The following is a 10,312-nucleotide window of genomic DNA, read 5'->3' on the forward strand; positions in this document are numbered from 1 at the left end:
CTATTGCAACTACAGTGGAAAGAGCAAGGAGGAGAGGGGTGGTTGTGTCCACAGAGGCAGCATTTGGGTCGTGTCTTATGGAGCCTTAGGGGTACTGAAAGGAGCGAAGCTTTACGATGAAATGGGAAGACGCTGGAGGGTTGTAAGCAAAGGAGTGTAATGGGGCAAGGGTGGAAGCAGGGAAGCCAGTTAGGAAGGAAGCCACTGCAGTCAATAATAGGCAAAGAAGATGGTGACTTGGGCCAGGATGGAAGCAATGATGATGGCAAAACGTGGTTGCCTTAGGGATGGACTCTGCAGGTCCAGCCAACAGGCCGTGGTGGAACAGCTGAGAGGTGAGAGGGCAAGAGGGAGCCAGGAAGAATGGAGTTGCTGTTCCCTGCAAATGGAACTGGTCTGGGGGGATTAGGATCCCATTTTGGACATCTTTCTGTACTGTTAATAATGTTCTCATTCATGATGTGGGTGATGACTAGATGGGTATAGACATATGCAAAAATTATTGATCTACACACTTAACATGTATGCATTTTACTCTATGTAAGTTTTATCTCAAGGAAAAAGTGCTGTTAAAGACTAAAAACAAAACCCCCCAAATGAAGTAATTAACTATACTAATAGTTACTAATGGGTCCACAAAAAAAAGAGGACTGAGAAATGAGCATTGGGTCCAGCCCCTATATGTTCTAAACCTCTTTTATTCTACACTTTCTCATGGATCCTTATCCATAAGCATGACTTTGGCTTTGTGGATGGGCTATCTCATGAAATCCAGATTCACAATTTCCAGACACTTGCTGGACAAATTAATCTGGATTTTTCTTTAGCTTCCCAGATTCAATCTACTAAATATAAAACCCATCACCATCATTTTTCTCCCATCAAAGTAAACATACTTCGTCCCAAATTATCTAATTTATTAATGGCACTAAATTTTCTTGATTACATATCCAAGAAAACACCAGGTGTTCTTGGACTTCTCCTTCTCCCTTTGCTTCATATGTCCCCGTTAGACATTTGCCAAGTCTATGAGTTCTACTTCTGCAGAATTACTGGCATCTGATTTTTCCTTGACATTCTTGTCCTATTTAGGGTTCATTAGTTCTTCCTTTCTCAATCTCCTTACCTAACACAACCTCTCTCAGACTATCTATGACAGAACGATCTTCTCAAATTAGAGTTTGAATTGTATCATTTCTCTATAAAGACAAAGATTTTACATGAAGACCTGCCAAAATCTGTTTTTAACTTGATTTTCAAGCTTTTCACCAGTATATATTTTTATAGCTGAAACCATCCAAATACTTTCCATCCCTTACCCATAATTTGGCTCATGTTGTTCTTTCCACTTTGAATTCCACCTTTCCCTTCTTTATCTTTCCTGACTTCACTGAAGAGATAAAACTCCACAACTTTGAAACCTCATACTATGTTTGCATCTTGTTTTGTTTTGAATGATCCTATTGATATTGTTAATATTGTTCCCCTTTCTTTTCAGAGGTCTCTCAATTCAATAAGTTGAATGGTCATACTCTTATACAACTTTTTAGACAAGGCCTATAATTTTATGTGAATTTGTTTTTATTATTTCTTTTCATTATCTAAGCTCCTGAGGATTGCAGCATCTAATGCTGCAGCATCTAATGCAGTGCCTTGAATGAACTCCAGAAATATTTGTTGCGCTAAATTAAATTGTATTTTTTAATGCAATTGGCATTAGAGAAGCTTTATTACACTTTGCTATATATTCTCAAACACACTTTCTGAGTCTTATGAATAAAGAAATATATTTAAAAACATTTGTTTACAAGATACAATATTTTAAGCAGTTGACCTTGATTCTTTCCAAGATCTTTCTTTTTTCAAAGCTCTTTAAATATTTCTCATTAAATAATAAAGAAAACCTCGAGTTTAGGCTAATCTTTTTTAATATTCATCCTTTACTTCTAATAATCAGCTTTTGAACCAGAGAGAATTCTTTAGCAACAGTAGCTGAGTGAAGTGGGAAGACCTGTGTTTTGGAGGCACCAGTGTATAGCAGTTATCTGATTTAAAATATTCAAAAAATCAAATTCAACTTTCTCAAATGTGTGCATAACACAGAAGAAATAGTGATTTGTTTTTTTACTATGAATTGGTAGGGCAGATTACCTTACAAGTGAGAAATCATGAAAAAAAATTTTCAAACAAGAGTCGTTTTAACTATTCAGAGGGAAATGCAGTCCAAATTCTTGCTAGTATTGGGGTCTAGTATTGGGGGCTAGTATTGGGTCACTATTACAGGATGTCAAGATAGTGTTCAATCTGCGAGGTAAATAAGAGATTGGTGACACAGATTCAAAAGAGAAAGAGCCCAGTCAAGGACAGAAAAGAGGACATATAAATAGTTCAAGGGCAGGGAAAGACACAGTTTTTAAAATATTATTTGTTGCTTAGAACAATTATCAGTGGACCTTTACATTTTCAATAGCTTTCACATTGAACTCTTTTTTTTTTTTTTTTAATTTATTTATTTTTATTTATTTATTTTTGGCTGCGTTGGGTCTTCATTGCTGTGTGTGCGGGCTTTCTCTAGTTGCGGTGAGTGGGGGCTACTCTTTGTTGTGGTGCACGGGCTTCTCATTGTGGTGGCTTCTCTTGTTGCGGAGCACGGGCTCTAGGCGCGCGGGCTTCAGTAGTTGTGGCATGTAGGTTCAGTAGTTGTGGCTCGCGGGCTCTAGAGTGCAGGCTCAGTAGTTGTGGCACACGGGCTTAGTTGCTCCGCGGCATGTGGGATCTTCCCGGAACAGGGCTCAAACCCATGTTCCCTGCATTGGCAGGCAGATTCTTAACCACTGTGCCACCAGGGAAGCCCACATTGAACTCTTTAAAGATTTTACCTGGCTTGTGATGTCTGTCTCAAAGCTACCTCGGCACTTTCAGGTCAAATGATGGCATATACTTTCACTCCCTCCAAGCCCCTACTAAAACTGTAGAAAATGATTTTCTTTTCCTTTCAAAGACTTAAAGGGAGTACAAGAGTGAAGACAATAGCAACATTTGGGAAGCTGGAAGCAAGTGGGCATCTGGTAACTGACCTAACACACCTAAGGCAATCAAATTATAAATTATAAACTTATAAACTGAGAGAAGCAATCAGAGAGCAAGCCCAAATATATCACTAGTATGCTGAAGTCTCAGGGAGTGGAAGCATCAAGCACCTGGAAACAGGGTGAATGGAGTTGACTAAATTAAGAAGGTCTGAAAATCATTCATAGGAACCAGTTAAATGCTCTAAGTCCTGTCCAGGCCTCCCCACTTTCTCTCCCCAGCCCCAAACTCAAGGTTTATTCTGTGGAGAGGGTAAAAATGGTCTCTGAATTGGGGATTGCCAGTGTTCTGTACCAATAACAGGGGGTTAAGTGAGCTTCTACATTTTAAAAACTAATGCAGAGACCTCCCAGACTTGCTATGTTTCACCACTGGAATGTCAGCAGCCAGTATGGGGGACGTTTTTGTTCTTGTTTTTGTTGTTATTTCCTTTAGGCAAGAAAATGGAACACTCTTCTTTGATGAATCTGACCAATCCAAGAAGACAATAAAATCTGTAATCAGGGTTTTCCCAACAAAAGGAGAGCAAGATTATTTTTAATAAAGCTCATACTGACAAGCCCCAGCCATGTAGTCAGTGTTTCCCATCACCTTTTTTTCCTCTCTGTTAAACAGGATCAGAAAACCAGGGATTTCTAGGTATCTAAAGAAAGGTTGAAACAGAAAGCTAGAGACCAAAACAAACAAACAAAATTAATAATGAGGAAGGAAACAGATTTTCAGGGAGAAAAAAACCTTAATAAAACATCTTTTTTATCAGAAGAAAAAAATTGTTTTAATCTTTTGTTTGAGAACTAAAAACTCAATAGATTGGAAGACAAAGTTAAGTCTTTTTGAGAATACAACAAAATGAGAAAGATATGAAAAAATTACTGGGACAAAATATTAGAAAATTAGAGAAGAGAGTCACAGGTCCAGAAACCACAATATTCATAAAATTGTAATTCCAGGAAAAAAAACAAGAGAGAGAGAGGAAAAAAACAAAGGAGAGAAATGATTATCATAAAATTCAGTAAAATTACCCCAGAATTTAGAGACATGAGTTTTCAGACTGAATGTGCCTAGAGATGTCCTGTATAATGGATAAAAATAGACATACAAAAAGGTGTATCACTGTGAAAATTCAGAGCACAGGGGACAAAGTAAACACTCTACAAGCTTTCAGAGACAAGGTGGAAAATTACAAAGCACAAAGAATTAGAATGGCCTCAGATTTTTCTAAAGTAACACAGAAAACTTGAAGATCATAGAGTAATGTCTTCAAAATTCAACATAAACATTTTCAATATAGAATTCTATATATAAGCAAATATTAATTAAATGTTGAGTAAAATAGAGATAGGCAAAGTCTCAAAAAATTTTCTTCCCATGTTCCATTTCTCAGCTAGAGGATATGCTCCACTAAATTATGAGATATTCAAGAAAGAGACACTGAATTCAGAAAAACAGGAGTTCCAAATAAAGGAAGAAAGAAGTAAAGGGATTATCCAAAACAATGGTGATGGGCATTTTCAAGATTACAAAGGTGCACCAGGAATAAAAGACAAGCAGTTCAGAATGGAGCAGCAAGACCAAGAGACTAGCACGTTAAAGACTTTCATCCTCATGAATTTTGTTGCTGTGCCAGGCTTTTTAACCTATGAAGCTAAAGTGGGATGTGCTCCATCAAAACAAGAAAATAAATGAAGAATACCTGCATGTAAGATCTGAGGATCAGAGATTCTATTTCTTGAGAAAGTCAAAGAAATTTCCTACAATAACAGCAAAGATAAATCCTAGGATAACAGGCCTAAAGAGCAGCTGATCCAAACTGAAAGAGAATGGATGAATCTAGTAGGTATATACATTGGGTAGGAGTATAACTACACACACACACACACACACATATATATATATACATATATATATATGTAGTTATATTCACATGAAAGCACAAAGTGAAACCAATAGATTGCTTGATGTGATTGACCTTGTGGAAAATTGTACCTAGAGGTTTTTCGAAAGTGTAGGGAGAATTAACAATAGATAAAATAAAGATGAAACAAGTGTAAAAACAAGGCAATTAATTTAAGAAACATTTTTTAATTATTAAAAAGGTCCCATTCAGTGTTCAGTTCTGAATAGTTATAGGCATAATAATGTAAAAATTGATTTTTTCTTTAACCAAAAATTGTAATGAAATATATTTAGAGGATAGGGGAAGGGAAGCAGAGATGATATAGGAAGACAGCTTAATCTTTAACATAGCAGGAAATCAAGAGATAATGTCTAAAATTGATTGATTTAAAGATAAAAGTACATGTATATTACTTAGAAATACTGAAGTATTCAATTCCAGGAATAAAAACAATCACCCAAAAATACCAAAAGAGGTTCTGGGGAGGACTATGAGAATGGGGGATAGGGCTTGAAATGGTTATATTTTGTTATAGTATTATTTTAACATTTTATGATATTTTATATGGTGTAACTATATTAATTTGATATAGAAAGTTTACATTAAATCACAAAAAGAAAATCTATGGTCAACTTGTTCACAATTTTCTTCGACATAAGGATGCTCTGCCCATAACTCCACATGCTTTGCCTCTGCCACTGGACATTAATCATATTCATTAGGGATCACTGTTTTTACTTTCATCCACCTCCCAACATATCCCTCCTTTGTCTTTGATCCCCCTTACATTCTCCACACTTCTTTTTCAGCCTTTGTAGTCCTCACTTGGCAGAGAGAAAGGGGAGTCATGAAAACCTTGGCAACTGATTTTCAAGGACACTTGACCCTTGCCTTAGGGAGATACTTGGTCAAATGTTTTTGGATGATGACAACTTAAGAAAGATATGTCATTCAGTTTTTTTAAGTTTGAGAAATGTTCTTCAAAGGAAAGGTCACTGGGGAAAGCAATAGTCAGTAATATTAAATTGGAACAGGATGTCATCCAACTCTAGGTCATCTGCCCTACCAGAAAGTGAGAATCCTCAAGAAATAGGTATGATTTAAGATCTGACAGAGAAATCTTTGTGTATTACAGAAATACTTGTAATATTAATGCTATATGCCAATTTAGTGGTGTTACAGTGAAATTATAAATTATTATTTCTGAAAACAATGATTATCGGTTCATTTGTCTGTTCTTTTGATATTAATTGAATCTCTGTTACATTTTAAATATTAGCTAGAGCAAGGAATAGGATGTGCAAGCTGAAGTAGTGGAGTCAAATTTGCTTAAATTATTATACCTCATTGTAATTAATATATTACATTATATAAGATGCATAACACAATGTAACATAATATTAAAAAATGATATATAATGTGAGAAATAGTATATTATAATATTACAGGTACAACCAGATCATGAGAGAATCCAGATGCTAACTCTATTTGGGATTTTCAGGGAAGATTTTATAAAGAAGGAAATGCATTTTTTTTTTTAAAGTAGAAGGTTAACTGGTAAACAGCAGGAAAGTAACATTTTAGGCCAAAGGTACAGCTTATAAAAAGACATATAAGGGCTTCCCTGGTGGCGCAGTGGTTAAGAATCCGCCTGCCAATGCAGGGGACACAGGTTCGAGCCCTGGTCTGGGAAGATCCCACATGCCGCGGAGCAACTGGGCCCGTGAGCCACAACTACTGAGCCTGCGCGTCTGGAGCCTGTGCTCCGCAACAAGAGAGGCCCGCGCACCGCGATGAAGAGTGGCCCCCGCTCGCCGCAACTAGAGAAAGCCCTCGCACAGAAATGAAGAACCAACACAGCCATAAATAAATAAATAAATAAATAAATAAATAAAAAAAGACATATAAGTGTGACAGAGAACAGCATAATTTAAGAAAATGAGTTATTCTTCAACCAAAGACCAATGTACAGGAAGGAGAGCTGTGAATGACAAGTTCAAAGATATTGGTAAGGGCTAGATCATGAAGGGATTTGATTCCTCTAAATTTTTTTGCCCAGCCCACCTGCTCATTCTGAAACTACTCTTTACCATTTTAAGGCTTTTTTTTTTTTTTTTTTTTTTGATAAAGTCCGGTGGAGTTTTTTTTTTTTTTTAATTCTATTTTTTTAAACTGAAACAATAAAGTCAGCCATTTCTTCCACTCCCCCCAGCCCCTCGTCTCTTGCAACCACCAGTCTGTTCTCTATAAGCTTGTTTCCTGTCTTTCATTTCTTGTTTTTGTTTTTGTTTTAGATCCCATGTAATATAAGAGAGATCACAGGATAATTATCTTTCTCTGCCTAATTTCACTTAACATAATGCTCTCAAGGTCCATCCATTTTGTCCCAAATGGCAAGAGTTTATTCTTTTTCATGGCTGATTAACATTTCTTTATCCATTTTTCAGCAATAGACACCTAGGTTGTATGTATATCTTGTAAATACTGCTGCAATGAACATGAAAATGCATGTATCATTTAAAATTAGTGTCTTCATTTTCTTCAGATGAACACTCAGAAGTGGAATTGCTGGGTCATACAGTAGTTCTATTTTTAATTTGTTGAGGAAGCTTCATACTGTTTTCCATGGTATTTGCACCAATTTACATTCCAACCAACAATGCACGAGAGGGCTCTCTTTTCTCCAAATCCTTGCCAGCACTTGTGATTTCTTGTCTCCTTGATAAAGCTATTCTAACAGGTGTGAGGTGATATTGCACTGTGATTTTGATTTGCATTTCCCTGATATTAATGATGTTAAGCATTGTTTCATATGTCTGTTGGGCATTCTTATGTCTTCTTTGGAAAAACATCTATTCAGATCTGCCATTTTTTTAATTGGACTTTTTTCTTTTTTTGCTATTGAGTCATTTGAATTCTTTGTATATTTTGGATATTAGCCTGATATCAAATATATCATTTGAAATCACTTTCTCTCATTCAATAGATTGTCTTTTCATCTTTCTGATGGTTTCCTTTCCTGTGCAGAAGCCTTTTAGTTTGATATAGTCCCACTTTCTTACTTTTGTTTTCGTTGTTTTTTATTTTGGTATCAAATTCCAAAATTCATCACCGAGACCTATGTCAAGAAGTTGACCACCTCTGCTTTCTTCTAGAAATTTTATGGTTTCAGATCTTACATTCAAGTTTTTAATTCATTGAGGTAATTTTTGTGTACAGTGTAAGATAGTGGTCGCATTTCATTCTTTAGCGAGCAGCTGTCTAATTTTCCCAACACCATTTATTGAAAAGACTGCCTTTCCCCCATTGTATACTCTTTGTCATATTAATTGACCATACACACGTGGATTTATTTCGTGGATCCATTCTGTTCCATTGACCTACGTGTCTGTTTTTATGTCATATAATAAGTGTTTTGATTATTATAGCTTTGTAATATAGTTTGAAATCCAGAAACATGAGGCCTCCAGCTTTGTTCTTTTTTCTCAAGATTGTTTTAGCTATTTGGGGGCCTTTGCAGTTCCACACTAATTGTGGGATTGTTTGTTCTATTTCTGTAAAAATCTCTAATAGGGATTGCATTGAATTCATATATTGCTTTAGGTAGTATGGTCATTTTAACAATATTAATCCTTCCAATCCATGAGCACAGAATATTTATTTACTTGTACCATCTTCAATTTCTTTCAACAATGTTTTATGGCTTTTAGTGTGCAAATCTTTAACCATCTTGTTTAAATTTATTCCTAGGTATTTTATTATTTTTGATGCATTTGTAAATAGAATTTTCTTAAACACTTTCTGATAGTTCATTATTAGTGTAAAGAAACAATAGATTTTTGCATATTAATTTTGTATCATGCAACTTGACTGAATTTGTATATAAGTTTTAAGTCTTTTGATGGAGTCTTTAGGATTTTCTATATACAATATCATGCCATCTGCAAATAGTGACAGTTTTACTACTTCCTTTCTGATTTGGAAGCCTTTTCTTCCTTCCTTCCTTCTTTCCTTCCTTCCTTCCTCCCTCCTTCCCTTCCTTCTTTCCTTCCTTCCTTCCTTCCTTCCTTCCTCCTTCCTTTTCCTTTCTCTCTCTCTTTCTTCCTTTCTTTTTTAATACTGTTTTTTCCCCTAATTGCTCTTGCTATGCCTTCCCATACTTTGTTGAATAAAAGTTGTGAGAGTGCACCATCCTTATCTTTTTCCTGATCTAAGAGGAAAAGCTTTCAACTTTTCACCACTGAGAATGACATTCGCTGTGGGCTTGTCATATATAGCCTTTATTATGTTGAGGTATATTCCCTCTATACCTGCTTTGTTAAGAGTTTTTATCATAGATCACTGTTGAATTTTGTCAGATGCATTTTTCTATATCTATTGAAGTCATCTTATGATTTGTATCCTTCATTTTTGTTAACATGGTGTATCACATTGACTGAATTGTGGATGTTGAACTACCTTTGCATCCCTGGAATAAATCCCACTTGATCATTGTGTATGATCTTTTTTTAATATATTACTGAGTTCAGCTTGCTAATATTTTGTTGAGGATTTGTGCATTTATGTTCATCTGGGATATTAGCCTGTAGTTTTCTTTTTTTGTGGCATCCTTGTTTGGTTTTGTTATCAGGGTAATGCTGACCTCATAAAATGTGTTTGGAAGGACTTCCTTCCTCTTCTGTTCTTTTTTTTTTGAAGGATGTGAGAATTGGTATTAATTCTTCTTTGAATATTTACTAGAATCCTCCCATGAAACTGTTTGGTCCTGGACTTTTCTTTGTTGGGAGGGTTTTTTTATTACTGATTCAATCTTCTTGCTTGCAATCGGTCTGTTCAGATTTTCTACTTCATTATGATTCAGTCTTTGTAGACTGTGTTTTTAGGAGTTTATCCATTTCTTTTAGATTCTCCAAGTTGTTGATGTATAACTGTTCATACCAGTTTCTTTTGGTCATTTGTATTTATGTGGTATCAGTTGTAATATCTTCTCTTTCATTCCTGACTTTATTTGTGTCCTCTTTTTTTCTTGGTAAACCTAATTAAAGGTTTGCCAATTTTGTTTATCTTTTCAAAGAACCAGCTCTTAGTTTCATTGATCTTTTCTATTGTCTTTTTAGTCTCCATTTCATTCACTTCTACTCTAATGTTTGTTATTTCCTTCTTTTTTAAACTTTGGGCTCCGTTAGTTTTTCTTTTTCTTTTTCCTTGAGTAATAAAGTCATGTTGTTTATTTGAGACTTTTCTTGTTTCTTGAGGTAGGCATTTATTACTATGAACTTCTCACTTACAACTATTTTTGCTGCATCCTATAAATTTTGGTATGCT

Source organism: Balaenoptera acutorostrata, chromosome 17 (assembly GCF_949987535.1).
Source record: "Balaenoptera acutorostrata chromosome 17, mBalAcu1.1, whole genome shotgun sequence".
Classification (NCBI taxonomy): domain Eukaryota; kingdom Metazoa; phylum Chordata; class Mammalia; order Artiodactyla; family Balaenopteridae; genus Balaenoptera; species Balaenoptera acutorostrata.